This window comes from Notolabrus celidotus, chromosome 7 (assembly GCF_009762535.1).
Source record: "Notolabrus celidotus isolate fNotCel1 chromosome 7, fNotCel1.pri, whole genome shotgun sequence".
Classification (NCBI taxonomy): domain Eukaryota; kingdom Metazoa; phylum Chordata; class Actinopteri; order Labriformes; family Labridae; genus Notolabrus; species Notolabrus celidotus.
The window spans coordinates 33,401,956-33,413,748 of record NC_048278.1 but is presented as its reverse complement, the minus strand read 5'-3'; the positions used below and the strand labels follow the sequence as shown (position 1 = coordinate 33,413,748).

General features: G+C 39.0%; 1 protein-coding gene across 1 annotated transcript in view; it reads left to right on the top strand.

Moving 5' to 3' along the window:
- The first annotated feature begins 1,606 nt into the window (after window positions 1–1,606).
- Window positions 1,607–11,793, top strand: part of cacna1ia (calcium voltage-gated channel subunit alpha1 Ia) — a 427,222-nt gene continuing 417,035 nt past the window's right edge. Inside the window, exons 1-2 of the mRNA XM_034687815.1 lie at window positions 1,607–1,679; window positions 5,839–6,039. The gene's annotated coding sequence lies outside the window, so the exon portion shown is untranslated. The remainder of the gene's footprint in view (window positions 1,680–5,838; window positions 6,040–11,793) is intronic.

The window sequence follows — 11,793 nt, the reverse complement described above, 5'->3', positions numbered from 1 at the left end:
GCAGCTCCACTGGCTTCCCATCAAATACTGCATCATCTTTAAGATTCTGTTTCTCACCTTCAAGGCTATCAACAACCGAGCTCCTCAGTACCTCATTGAGCTCCTCCATACCAAAATACCCACCCTACCGTAGTTTCAAGTCCTCCTCTTCCACCCAACTCACCCTCCTACATGCTTGCTTGATCACCATGGGGTCAAGAGCCTTCAGCTGCTCGGCCCCCCTGCCTCTGGAGCTCTCCCCCAGGACTTACAAAATTCCACCTCTCCCACCACCTTGAAATCCCGCCTCAAAACTCACCTTTACCGCCAGGCATACTCAGTCTAATCGGTCTTTATGGGACTGGAATGACTCCCCTTTCACTTTCATCATGACTACACTTTAATTTTTTCTGGTATTGTATTGTTATTCTATCTTATTTATGTATTTTTTGACTGTTGAGTGTTTTTTTTTTTTACTGTTGGTTATGTTGTAAGGTGACCTTTAGTGCCCAGAAAGAAGCCTATAAATAAAATGTATTATTATTATTATTATTATTATTATTATTATTATTATTATTATTTATTTATTATTGTTATTTTATTTTTTGTATTTTCATCTTCATCATTATAATTATTATTAAAATAATAATAATAATAATATAATTATTATTATTATTATTATTATTATTATTATTATTATTATTATTATTATTATTATCATTATTATTATTATTATAAATTCTCTTTTTATTCACATATTGGGCTTTTTCACTCAAATAAAAGTTGTTTTTTTATCCAAATGGAAAGTCTTTAAAAATGGGAAAACCCGTGATCCAGATTTCATCGGAGAGACATTTGTCCTGATTCTACTAAATAAAAAGGCATGTCCTGACTTAAACATGCCATATATATATGCACATGCATTAGAATACAGCATTAAATCCCTGCAGTGTGTTTATGGACAAAATCAATACCACACTGACTATTCAATTTAAATTGTAAACCACTAAAAGGGAACACTACTACAAATAGTTATCACTGAAAATGATGGATTGATGTATTTTCCATACAAGCCCTGAAGCTGCACATTAAATCTGTCACTGCAGTCACCATGTCACTCACTGACACTCATGGACACCACAGCAGAGACTGGCAAAGTGAAAAAGAGAAAACAAAACAGACATATCACACAGTAACAGAGTGAGCGCTCTTACCTTGAAGGTTCAGTGTAGAAATGGAACAATTTAGTGAAATCAAGCAGCCAGATTGTAGGTTGAAATGCTGCTCTGCTCACCCTCTTGTTGGTGAAGCAACAGGGCGCAAAGAAGCTCCTGTGATGCATTAGAAGTATGATCCACTGTGAGTGATATTATCCTCCTGTTCATGCTCTCTTTCCTCAGTTAACTTCTTCTTGATCCATTTTGTCAATAACCTCATGTCTCTGCTCCCTGTGTGAAATCATGTGGTGGAGTTTATTTTGTAGTATTTTCTCCCCAGTGTGTTAACTCTACTTTGACTTCCTGTGTTTTCCCTCAGGTCTGATTGCCCTCACCTTGTTGTCTCACCTGTGTCTCGTTACCCAGTGTGTATTTAGTCTCTGTGTTTCCTCCCTTCTGTGTCAGTTTGAGTGTCTTCAACCTCTCCCCTGCAGCCTTTTGGTTTCCTCTGTGACTTTTGTGATTTGTGTGGACTGTTTGGAAGTAAGTGTTCTTTGTTTTGCTATTTGGTCTTTGTTGAATAAATGTTTCCTCCTCTGTTACATGATACAACAAAAGAGGGCCCATGTGCAAGACACACAGAGTACAGCAACACCAGGTTAAACATGCAAACCCCATGTAATGAATATAATAATACATTCTAATTCATATAGCGCTTTTCAGAAAACTCAAAGACACTTCACAAAAAAAAAAAAAAACACAGTGGCTATAAAAACATTAAGAGTTAAAAGCAGTTCTGAAGAGGTGAGTTTTGAGGTGGGATTTGAATGTTTGGAGGTCAGTGGAGTTGCGTATATGTTTGGGGAGGGAAGTCCAGAGAGCTGGGGGCAGCAATGGAGTAAGCTCGGTCGCCCCAGGTTTCGGTGCTTGGTCCTACAGGGTGTGGAGAGGAGGTTTTCATTGGAGGAGCGGAGACCACGGGAGGGGTTGGGAGGGTGAAGCAGGTCAGTGATATAGGAGAGGGCCAGGTGATGGAGGGCTTTGTAGGTCAGGAGGAGGAGTTTGAAGTGAATGTGTTGGGGGACAGCGCATTCACTTCATTAATATGATCCAAATAAGGCTCAAAACCAAGATAAGCAAGTCCATGTTAACTGATTCAGCGTGGATGTTGTAAAAGCATTGACCAGCTAGCTGCAGTACAACTTGCCTTCCACATTCTGTCCACCCTCATTTCAATGCTTCACATAACTAACAGATTTCACATTCCTTACAGTTTTGCTTTTGTGTTTGATGCCAAAGGCTCATTTATGATCCAGCCCGCCTGTTTCATTTCCATCAAACACACTTAGCATGCACTGAGGCAAATACTTGATACGTTTGTGTCAACATCACATTGACAAATAATCCCTTTCATGCATATTCTTCAGAGAAAAGTTTGTTTCTTATTTGTTTTTATTTGCACAAATGATGCATTGGGTTGTATGCTCGTCCTGTCTGTCATCACTGTGGTGCCCTCAAGACGAAATCATTCATGTCTTTCTCTTTAGACCTGCTTATCTGAGTCACTTTAAACAAACTATCACATTTTCTCTCTTCAGCATGTTGATGAGGGAATTAGAGATTAGAGAGGGGACGGACTGCGATGAAGGGAAATAGAAGTAGAGAATGATTAAAAAGAAGGAAGATGAAGAATAGGTATAAGAGCTAAAGGCCTTTAAGGGAAGATAAAGCTGAAGCAAAATTAAAATCATGATAATGAATTAGCATACTGAGTAAAGTATCATCTTTAAGGACCACGCTGAATGGCAAAATGTCAGCCTGATCCATCTGGGTTAGAAATAATCTTACACACATATCAAATAAATACAACTTCAAGCTAGTTTTTGGATACCATTTCTCTCTTTATCTTGAGTTCCTGTCCCTCTTTTCCTCCTCTTTCATATCTGACTCCTTAACCATCACAGGTAAAAGTTTAGACTAAAGATCTGCCTCACTTTCTGTGCCAAGAATATCTCCTAATGACACTCTATGCTGAGTTTTGAAAGAGAATAGCAGCTAACCTTTAAAGCACTGATTCTGACGTGTGGTTTTTTGGGGGGGAGGACTTAATATCCTCTCGGCGGCGGCGGCGGTGGTCTTTGATTTTCAGTCCGGGCTGCATTGGTAAAGGTTTGATTTCTGACTGATTGCTGAATCTCATTCGTGCCATGTCAAGCTAAAAAAAAAGTTCACAGTGTGGTGTGGATTTACTGAATTATTCAACCGTGCCAGAAATGTGTCTTTATTTTGGAAGCGAATGCACCCGTTGGATATGTATTTAAAATGCATGAAAATGTTTCTATTGTAAATATTGAAATTGATTTGGCTGTTCACTCAAAGACATAATTTGTTGGGTGAACGTAATACAATAATTTCCACCTAATTAAAATGCTTTCATTTAGCGAGACACAATTTTGTTGAACCAACTAATTGTAAATATGTTGAGTGAACATGAAGTATTTCAACACACCACTGACATTCACAAACGCTGCCAACAAAGACTCTCTGCCATCCGCAAACTTAAAGCACTTTCTGTCGCCCCCCACCCTCTACTGTTCCTGTATCAAAGCATCATCCAACCCATTCTCCTCTACTGCTCCCCCTGCTACTCCAACATGCTAACTGTCTCCAACATAAACAAACTCACACCCACCACAAACACTGCCACCAAAATCATCCGCCTCCCCACACCCAACCTGTCTGACCTCAACAACAGAGCCATCATACGCAGAGCACGGACTATAACACTGGACCCCCAACACCCCCTCTACTCAGTCTTCACACTACTCCAATGTGTCCTGTGTGCATATATGTGTCCTGTGTGTATATATGTGGGATGATGTGCACCATTGTTGTGAGGCTGAGTGGATGTTTATTGCTTATTTGTGTTATATACATGTATTCTTGTACAGACGGTGATAACAAATCTCCTTATTAAGGACAAATAAAGATCTATCTATTGACGTTACCATTACTTATTTGCAATGTTTGGGTCCAACTTAGTTTTTAAAGGTTGTTTCAACCTATTTACTAAGGTAGGATCTGAATTAATTGTCTTGGGTCACAATAACTTGTATAATGTGATTATGGAAACCCTCATCCACGCCTTCATAACCTATTGCAACAGCATTCTTTACGGCCTCCCCTCCACCGACCTCAAAAAACTTCAATATGTCCAAAATCCAGCTGCCCGTTTACTCACCCACTCCCGCTCCAGAGCCCACATCACACCCATCCTTCAGCACCTCCACTGGCTCCCCATTCAGCACCGAATCCACTTCAAGATCCTGCCCATCACCTAGAAAGCCCTCAACAACCTCGCCCCCTCTTACTTGACCAACCTCCTCAAACGCCACTCCCCATCTCGCCGCCTCAGATCCTCAGATGCCAACCTCCTGTCCCCTATCACCAATTCGAAGCACCGCACCTTGGGGGGACAGAGCCTTTACCATCGCTGCCCCCACTCTCTGGAACTCTCTCCCTCCACACATCCGTAACTCTGACTCTCTCCTCTCTTTCAAAAACCACCTCAAGACCTACCTGTTCCAAAAAGCATACCACACATGACCTCTCCCCCCGCCCCACCTCTGTCCGTGTTTTGTTTGTTTTTATTTATGTGTTTTATTTTCTTTCTTTAGTTTTCATCTTATGTAAAGCGACTTTGAGTACTAAAAAAAGCGCTATATAAATTCTATTCATTATTATTATTATTATTATTATTATTATTATGGATAGCCTATTTTTTTTCATTTTTGTGGGGGGCTTTTCCGCCTTTATTGACAGGACAGCTGAAAAGAGACAGGAAACGTGGGGAGTAGAGAGTGGGGGGAAGACATGCAGCAAATGGTCGACCAGCCAGGAGTCTAACCGGCGACCTCAGCAACAAGGACTATAGCCTCGATACGTGGGGTACTTAGACTGCTAGGCTACCAGTGCCCCAATTGCAGTCAGTCAGGCGATCTCTCCCAACTCCCTGTAATGGCTCTTCTTTGCCAGAAGCACGCTACCTTGGCTGATGAATAGGGCCTGTTGCTCGTTACTGCTACCTTCTGCTCTGGAGAGGTATTGCAGATGGGATTCCTGCCTAAACACATTAGGTTGTGTTGACATAGAGCAATCTTGTAGTTTTAAGGATTTTGCATGTCATGTTAAAACTACATTATTTAAAAATGTTTAACCACTACACATGAATTAATGTAATAGATGCTACATGTTATTCTTATGTTGATAAAACAGACACCCATGTTGCCTTTTTGGAGTGTTTGAAGAAAGCAGGATGGTATATTTATATTTTTTGTCAGCAGTGAGCAGGTTAAAAATAAACACCATGAAGTTTGTATTTTAACTAGCAAGTGCAAAAGCTGGCTGTGTCTCTTAGGGTCATTGGAGACATGGTTGTGAGTTTCTTAGCTAATAGGTGCCAGACTTAGCTGATGTATGAGGGAAGATGTTGTAAACAGGGTTAGATCATCTGAAATATAAGTAGTATCATCATATGGGCAGAAATGTAATCTGGAGCAGCTGCTGTATTTAATTTAAAGCCTTTATCCGCCCAGAGATATTCTCATACATCCTGACTCTCAGTGAGTTACATCCTTCCATCTATCTTTAACTCATGTCGATATAGCTTCCTTCAAGTTCCTCTTTCCTTTCTTTTGTCCAGGAATGAATGGGCCCATTTGTAGAGGACACTTCACTACTACATCAAGGTCCCTCTGAAACTCTGCAGAGCCACTAGTGAGCTGTAATGGAGCAGGGACAGGCTCATCTGCAAAGACCCCTCCTGCTGAGGCTGCTCAATGGCCCATCATCAGGCCAGCCACATCCAACTTCTGTCGACATGGAGCATGCTGTACCCTCCAAGGTAGAAAAAATACCCCCCTTCTTTTCTGCAGGCTGTTCTTTAAGACATACAGAATATATCTTAACAGTTTGTCATAGTTGGAGACACTTGCCTTCAGTGGATGCTTGGTTGAGTCAAGGCGCTGTCTCAAAGTGGCTCCAGTGATAAAAGCCACGTCTAGTTAAAGCCTCAGACTGTCAGACTGCAGCAGCCACATAGTGGCAGGGTGAAAGGGTGATGGAGTGGAGGACATACAGTGATGAGACTTCTCCTCAGGGGGGGCCTTTCTTCATGTGTGATCAGCACTTCACTGTTCGTGACTGGAATGCTGTTGGTGTGTGTGCAGAGCAAATTTCTGTTCAGATAACGGGTATCATGGATGTACAATTTAATTCACAGTTGTAAAATGAGGAAGGGATTAGTGTTATGTAACATTTTTGTTTGAACCAGATGGCTTTCTTTAGATTTGACCTTAATTCATTTTATGCTTATTACCTCAAGCTTTTATATCATGGTTCAATTAAACAGGCTTGCTTTTATTATTCCCCTCAATTAAACAAGCTGTTATCTTCCTTTTTATTACCAAGCAACAACCTGCTGCACCACGAGAGCTGGTGAATGTCAGGGGGATAGAAACTGTACCTAAGACGTGAATTATACGAGGATAGTGAACATGATACACGACTACCTCTAAATGCCATGTTAAGACACCATCCGTTAGATTTACTGTCTGTCTTGTCATTCATAACGAGTGTTATTAACAATATGAGTTACAGCCCATTCAGAGACGTATGTGTATCTCTGCACAATTTGCCTCATCTTATTGCTGCCCATATTACATAAATGTTTAATATCTTTCCGAGTGGTTGCAGTCTTGTATGATTAGGAGTATTTTAGTGGTTATAGAACAACAATGCCTGTGGCAGCTTTTGCAGGGCCTGACTTCAAGCAACTACACTGCAAAAACTCAAAATCTTACCAAGTGAAATTGTCTCATTTTTAGTCTAAATGTCTTCTCCCACTTGATTTAAGATACATTTACTTAACAAGTAACATTTGAGCAAGAAAGAGGGACTTGTTTTAAGACATCTTAAATATCTTGTTAAGTCAAACAATCTTGAAACGATCTTGTTTTGAGTGGTAATTCAGAAGAAACAAGGTTTATTTTACATTTCAGACAGCTCCATTGATAAAAGAAAGAAAGAAAGAAAGAAGGAAAGGAAAAAGGAAAGAAGGAAATAAAGAAAGAAAGAAGGAATGAAAGGAAAAAGGAAAGAAAGAAAGAATCAATGGAAAAGGGAAAGAAGGAAAAAGAAAACAAAGAAAGAAGGATTAAAAGAAGGAAAGAAAGCCAAAGAAAGAAGGAAAGAAAGAAAGAAAGAAAGAAAGAAAGGAAGGAAGAAGAAAGAAAGAAGGAATGAATGGAAAAAGGAAAGAAAGGAAAAAAGGAAAGAAAGAATGAATAAAAGAAAGAAAGAATTAATGAAAGGAAAGAAGGAAAGAAAAAAGGAATAAAAGAAAGAAAGAGAGAATCAAAGGAAAAAGGAAAAAAAGAAGGAATAAAAGAAAGAATGAATGAAAGGAAAGAAGGAAAGAAATAAAGAATGAAAGAAAGAATCGAAGGAAAAAGGAAAGAAAGAAAGAAAGAAAGAAAGAAAGAAAGAAAGAAAGAAAGAAAGAAAGAAAGAAAGAAAGAAAGAAAGAAAGAAAGAAAGAGAAGTTGTTGTTTTTAAGGGTGGGTTTCAGTTTTCAGGCACTGTTTATTCTAAATCAGATAAAAATATACATCCTTAAACTACATGCACACAATGAAACACCTCCTTTAGAGCATAGCTGTCTTATCCTAAAAAACAACATGACTGAATATTAGTATATCCAGCTCACTATGAGAAGACATTATATCTCAAAATGCACAAATTAAACTTTGTAATCTTATTTCAAGTACAAGATGGTCTTAAACCTAGAGAAGTGCAGCTATAATACAACTCAAATGAAGAAGTTGACATGAAATGTATCAGTGCAGAAATCTTTTTTTTATGAAAAAATATTAATTGTGAGCATTCTGAGACACTAAGATTTAAAATACTGGGAAAATATTGATTAGAATAAGTTTTCCCTGCTAATTTTAAGAGCACAGTTTTCTAAATATTACATCTTATTTTAAGAAATCTTACCAAGCTAATTTTCACTTGTTCTATTGGCAGATTTATTTTGCTTATTTCAAGGTAAAAGTACCTTGAAGTAAGTTTTTTTTTTAATCATATTTTTGGAGGGGCATTTTTTTCCAATGTAATGCTAATGAGATCAGTCCATCCAGGTTGTAGTGCAGAAACACCAGCTCTGCAGTAGTGTGACTCTTTGGTTAGCATGAATCTCTCTTGGTCACTGAAAGGTATGTGCACTGACGGTTCATAATAAGAGTATAAGTCCATTTTAATTAGTGGATAGCTCCTTGAGATGAATCATCCCATTCCAAAGGGGTCCAACACAAAACAAGTGACACAACGCATTCAACAATGCATACAAAGGCTCCCATGCACCAACCCACCCACTCATTATTCCAAGACTACACCCTCACAATTTTAACAAGACTAGATATCACAAAAACATGACACTAATGGTGATAATTTTGATAGTGGTGATAGAAATAAAAATGGTAGACGCACCTCCACGGTCCTCTTAATGCAAAAAATAAAATGAAGCCAAAACACTGAAGCGACTTGTACCGACATCTTGACCTGTTGACACATGTTAAAGCCAACACATGGCCGAGGTCTGTGGATTGGTGGAGCCAGGATATTGACGTCACATCAGAACAGCTTCCTGAACCAGACACCCATGGTTTATGGGAAGTTCCAGTACAACCTTTTCTTGTTTTAATTTGTTTTTGATTTTCTCGTCTGACCGTGTCCCAGCTGTTTCTGTCTCATGATCTACACTGCGTGCACAATTATTAGGTAAGTTGCATTTTTGTGAATATTTCAAAAACTATATCAACAGTCGTTTTCAAATTTGTCGAGAAGTCAGATAGTGAATATATTTCTTCAACTGTGTGGTTAAAATGATGCTTTTCCAAATGCGTTGGCTGTATTTTTAAATAAATGCAGAATCTGCAGAAATGAGCGTGCCAAATTGTTATGCAAGTTGGTGATAAGAGCATATAACTTGTGAAAATTAAAAACTAGGCACCATTTTAAACGTTCTGTTGATTGAAAATAATAATATTTACTACAACTGTATTCAAACTTCAACAAAAACAACAGTTTTCTTTACATTTGTATACAAAATAAAACTGTTAATGTCTTTGAAACATTTCAAATCTAAAGTGTTTCTCAAATGTCCAATATAACCTCCTTTTCTTTCAGTGAGGGTCAGAGGTCACTGTAAACTGATTTAGTGAGGTTTCTGATGACTTCTCTGCTGACACTGTGAGCTGTACCTTGTATGGCTTTCCAAAGAGGCTCTTCTAAGCTGTATTTCTTGCCATTACTGTAAATTATCTTCTTTATTATTGACCACAAGTTCTCAGTCGGGTTGAGATCAGGTGAGCAGGCAGGCCAGTTCATGAGGCGATCCTCTTTTGTATTTTCCTCCATGGAGGAAAAGACATTCAGCTAAAGTGAAAAAGATGCTAGTGTTCATGCATGAGCACAATGCACCGTCACATGCCTCACGTTATTCCCAGGACAGGATGGCATATCAGGGCTTTAAAGAGGATCGCCTCCTGAACTGGCCTGCCTGCTCACCTAATCTCAACCCGACTGAGAACTTGTGGTCAATACTGAAGAAGATAATTTACAATAATGGCAAGAAATACAGCTCAAAGAGCATATTTGGAAAGCCATACAAGGTACAGCTCACAGTGTCAGCAGAGAAGTCATCAGAAACCTCACTAAATCAGTTTACCAGTGACCTCTGACCCTCACTGAAAGAAAAGGAGGATATATTGGACATTTGAGAAACACTTTAGATTTTAAATGTTTTAAAGACATTAACAGTTTTATTTTGTACACAAATGTAAAGAAAACTGTTGTTTTTGTTGAAGTTTGAATACAGTTGTAGTAAATATTATAATTTTCAATTAATAGAATGTTTAAAATGGTGCCTGGTTTTTAATTTTTACAAGTTATATGCTCTTATCACCAACTTGCATAATAATTTGGCACGCTCATTTCTGCAGATTCTGCATTTATTTAAAAATACAGCCGACGTACTTTGAAAAGCATCATTTTAACCACACAGTTGAAGAAATATATTCACTATCTGACTTCTTGACAAATTTGAAAACCACTGTTAACATAGTTTTTAAAATATTCACAAAAATTCAACTTACCTAATAATTGTGCACGCAGTGTATACTGCAGCCATCAGTAGGTAGAGCTCTGAATGTTTTGACTTCACATTTTGGTAGCTGTCCTATGGTTCATCTTGCCATATAGTCTATGAGTGTGTCAGTAAGACAGATATAACTATAAACTTTGGACATTGTCCTGCTTTGTCATTGGTTTTTGGACTTCAGCTTTGAAGCCTCAAGCTTGCCATTGTGGCGTGTTTTTCTAGAACTAGAAGGCACCATATCTGGACAAAAGGACAGGAACTTGGAGTTTAAAGATACTATTGTCACTAAGATAGGTATCACCATCGATTCCTAGACAGTGAGTTCCTTTTTCTTGGTAGCTGATCAGAAGCTAGGAACCTGGAATTAAAAATTGTATACAGCTTGGGTTGGAGACATTGCTTGGTAAAATAAAGGTACATGGTTTCTTCAAAAGCTGGTATTTATCATCTAGCCCACCTTGTTTACTTTGGGTCAAAGCAAAGAAAAACCTCACAGCCTGGCTGAGGTAACATCCAAGAGACATCCAACAGCACCAACCTGTCACTCCTGTCCTCCATCCACCTCATAATGACTCATTTTAAAGAATTAAATATATTGAAAGGATTTATTATATAGACGTTCAATCCCTGTAAAGCTTTCATTAACTAGGAAACTAGCTAGAAAGTATAACCATTTGTACAACCAGACTGTAGACATGTTTAATTTGGCTGTACAAAAATCTGCCATTTCAGCGCAGAGGTCCCTGGAGATCGACTCCTCCTGTGGGGCCAGCTTCAAGCAGCCATTAGAGAAACTGCAGTCATTTGTACCTCTGCATTGGCTCCATTTTTTCACCTTAGGAGTTCCCTCTTGGTTGTAAAAAGTAATCTATCCCTTCACAAAGAACTGAAGGCAGAAAAGACAATGAACAGAAGACTGACAAACAAAACAGGGAGCTTATTTAGTCGAGCCACTTTCTGCTCCCACATGTTAGTAATCAACAATAAACCTCACCTTGGCTTGTAAACTCCAATTTCTAAGCAATTCCATCCTCAACATAAACACTTCTTATTGTTGTTTTAAAGGCACTGAGATGTTCTGTTAAATCGTTCCTCCGGATGTCGTGGCTCAGACCTTCACAGTCCTTCGAATCCCTCGCTCCTACCTTATTCTCTCCTTGTTAGTTTGTCCTGGACGAGCATGCAGACTGAATGCTTAGAGTTTAAAAAAATCAATCAGGGTGTGCTCTGCCATGCCATATTTCAGTGGTGCACCTTCTTCGAGTCCCCGTGCTCCATCACTGGTATGTATGAGGAGCTGATGTGAAAAGAGACAAGTGGGCATTGAACGGACAGCGGGAACGTGACCGCGGTGCACAACGACCACTCTGCCTCCGGGGTGGGATTGCTCACCAGCGTCTCGGAGGCCGCTTGACCTTCCTTGTTCTGTTTGCAGTG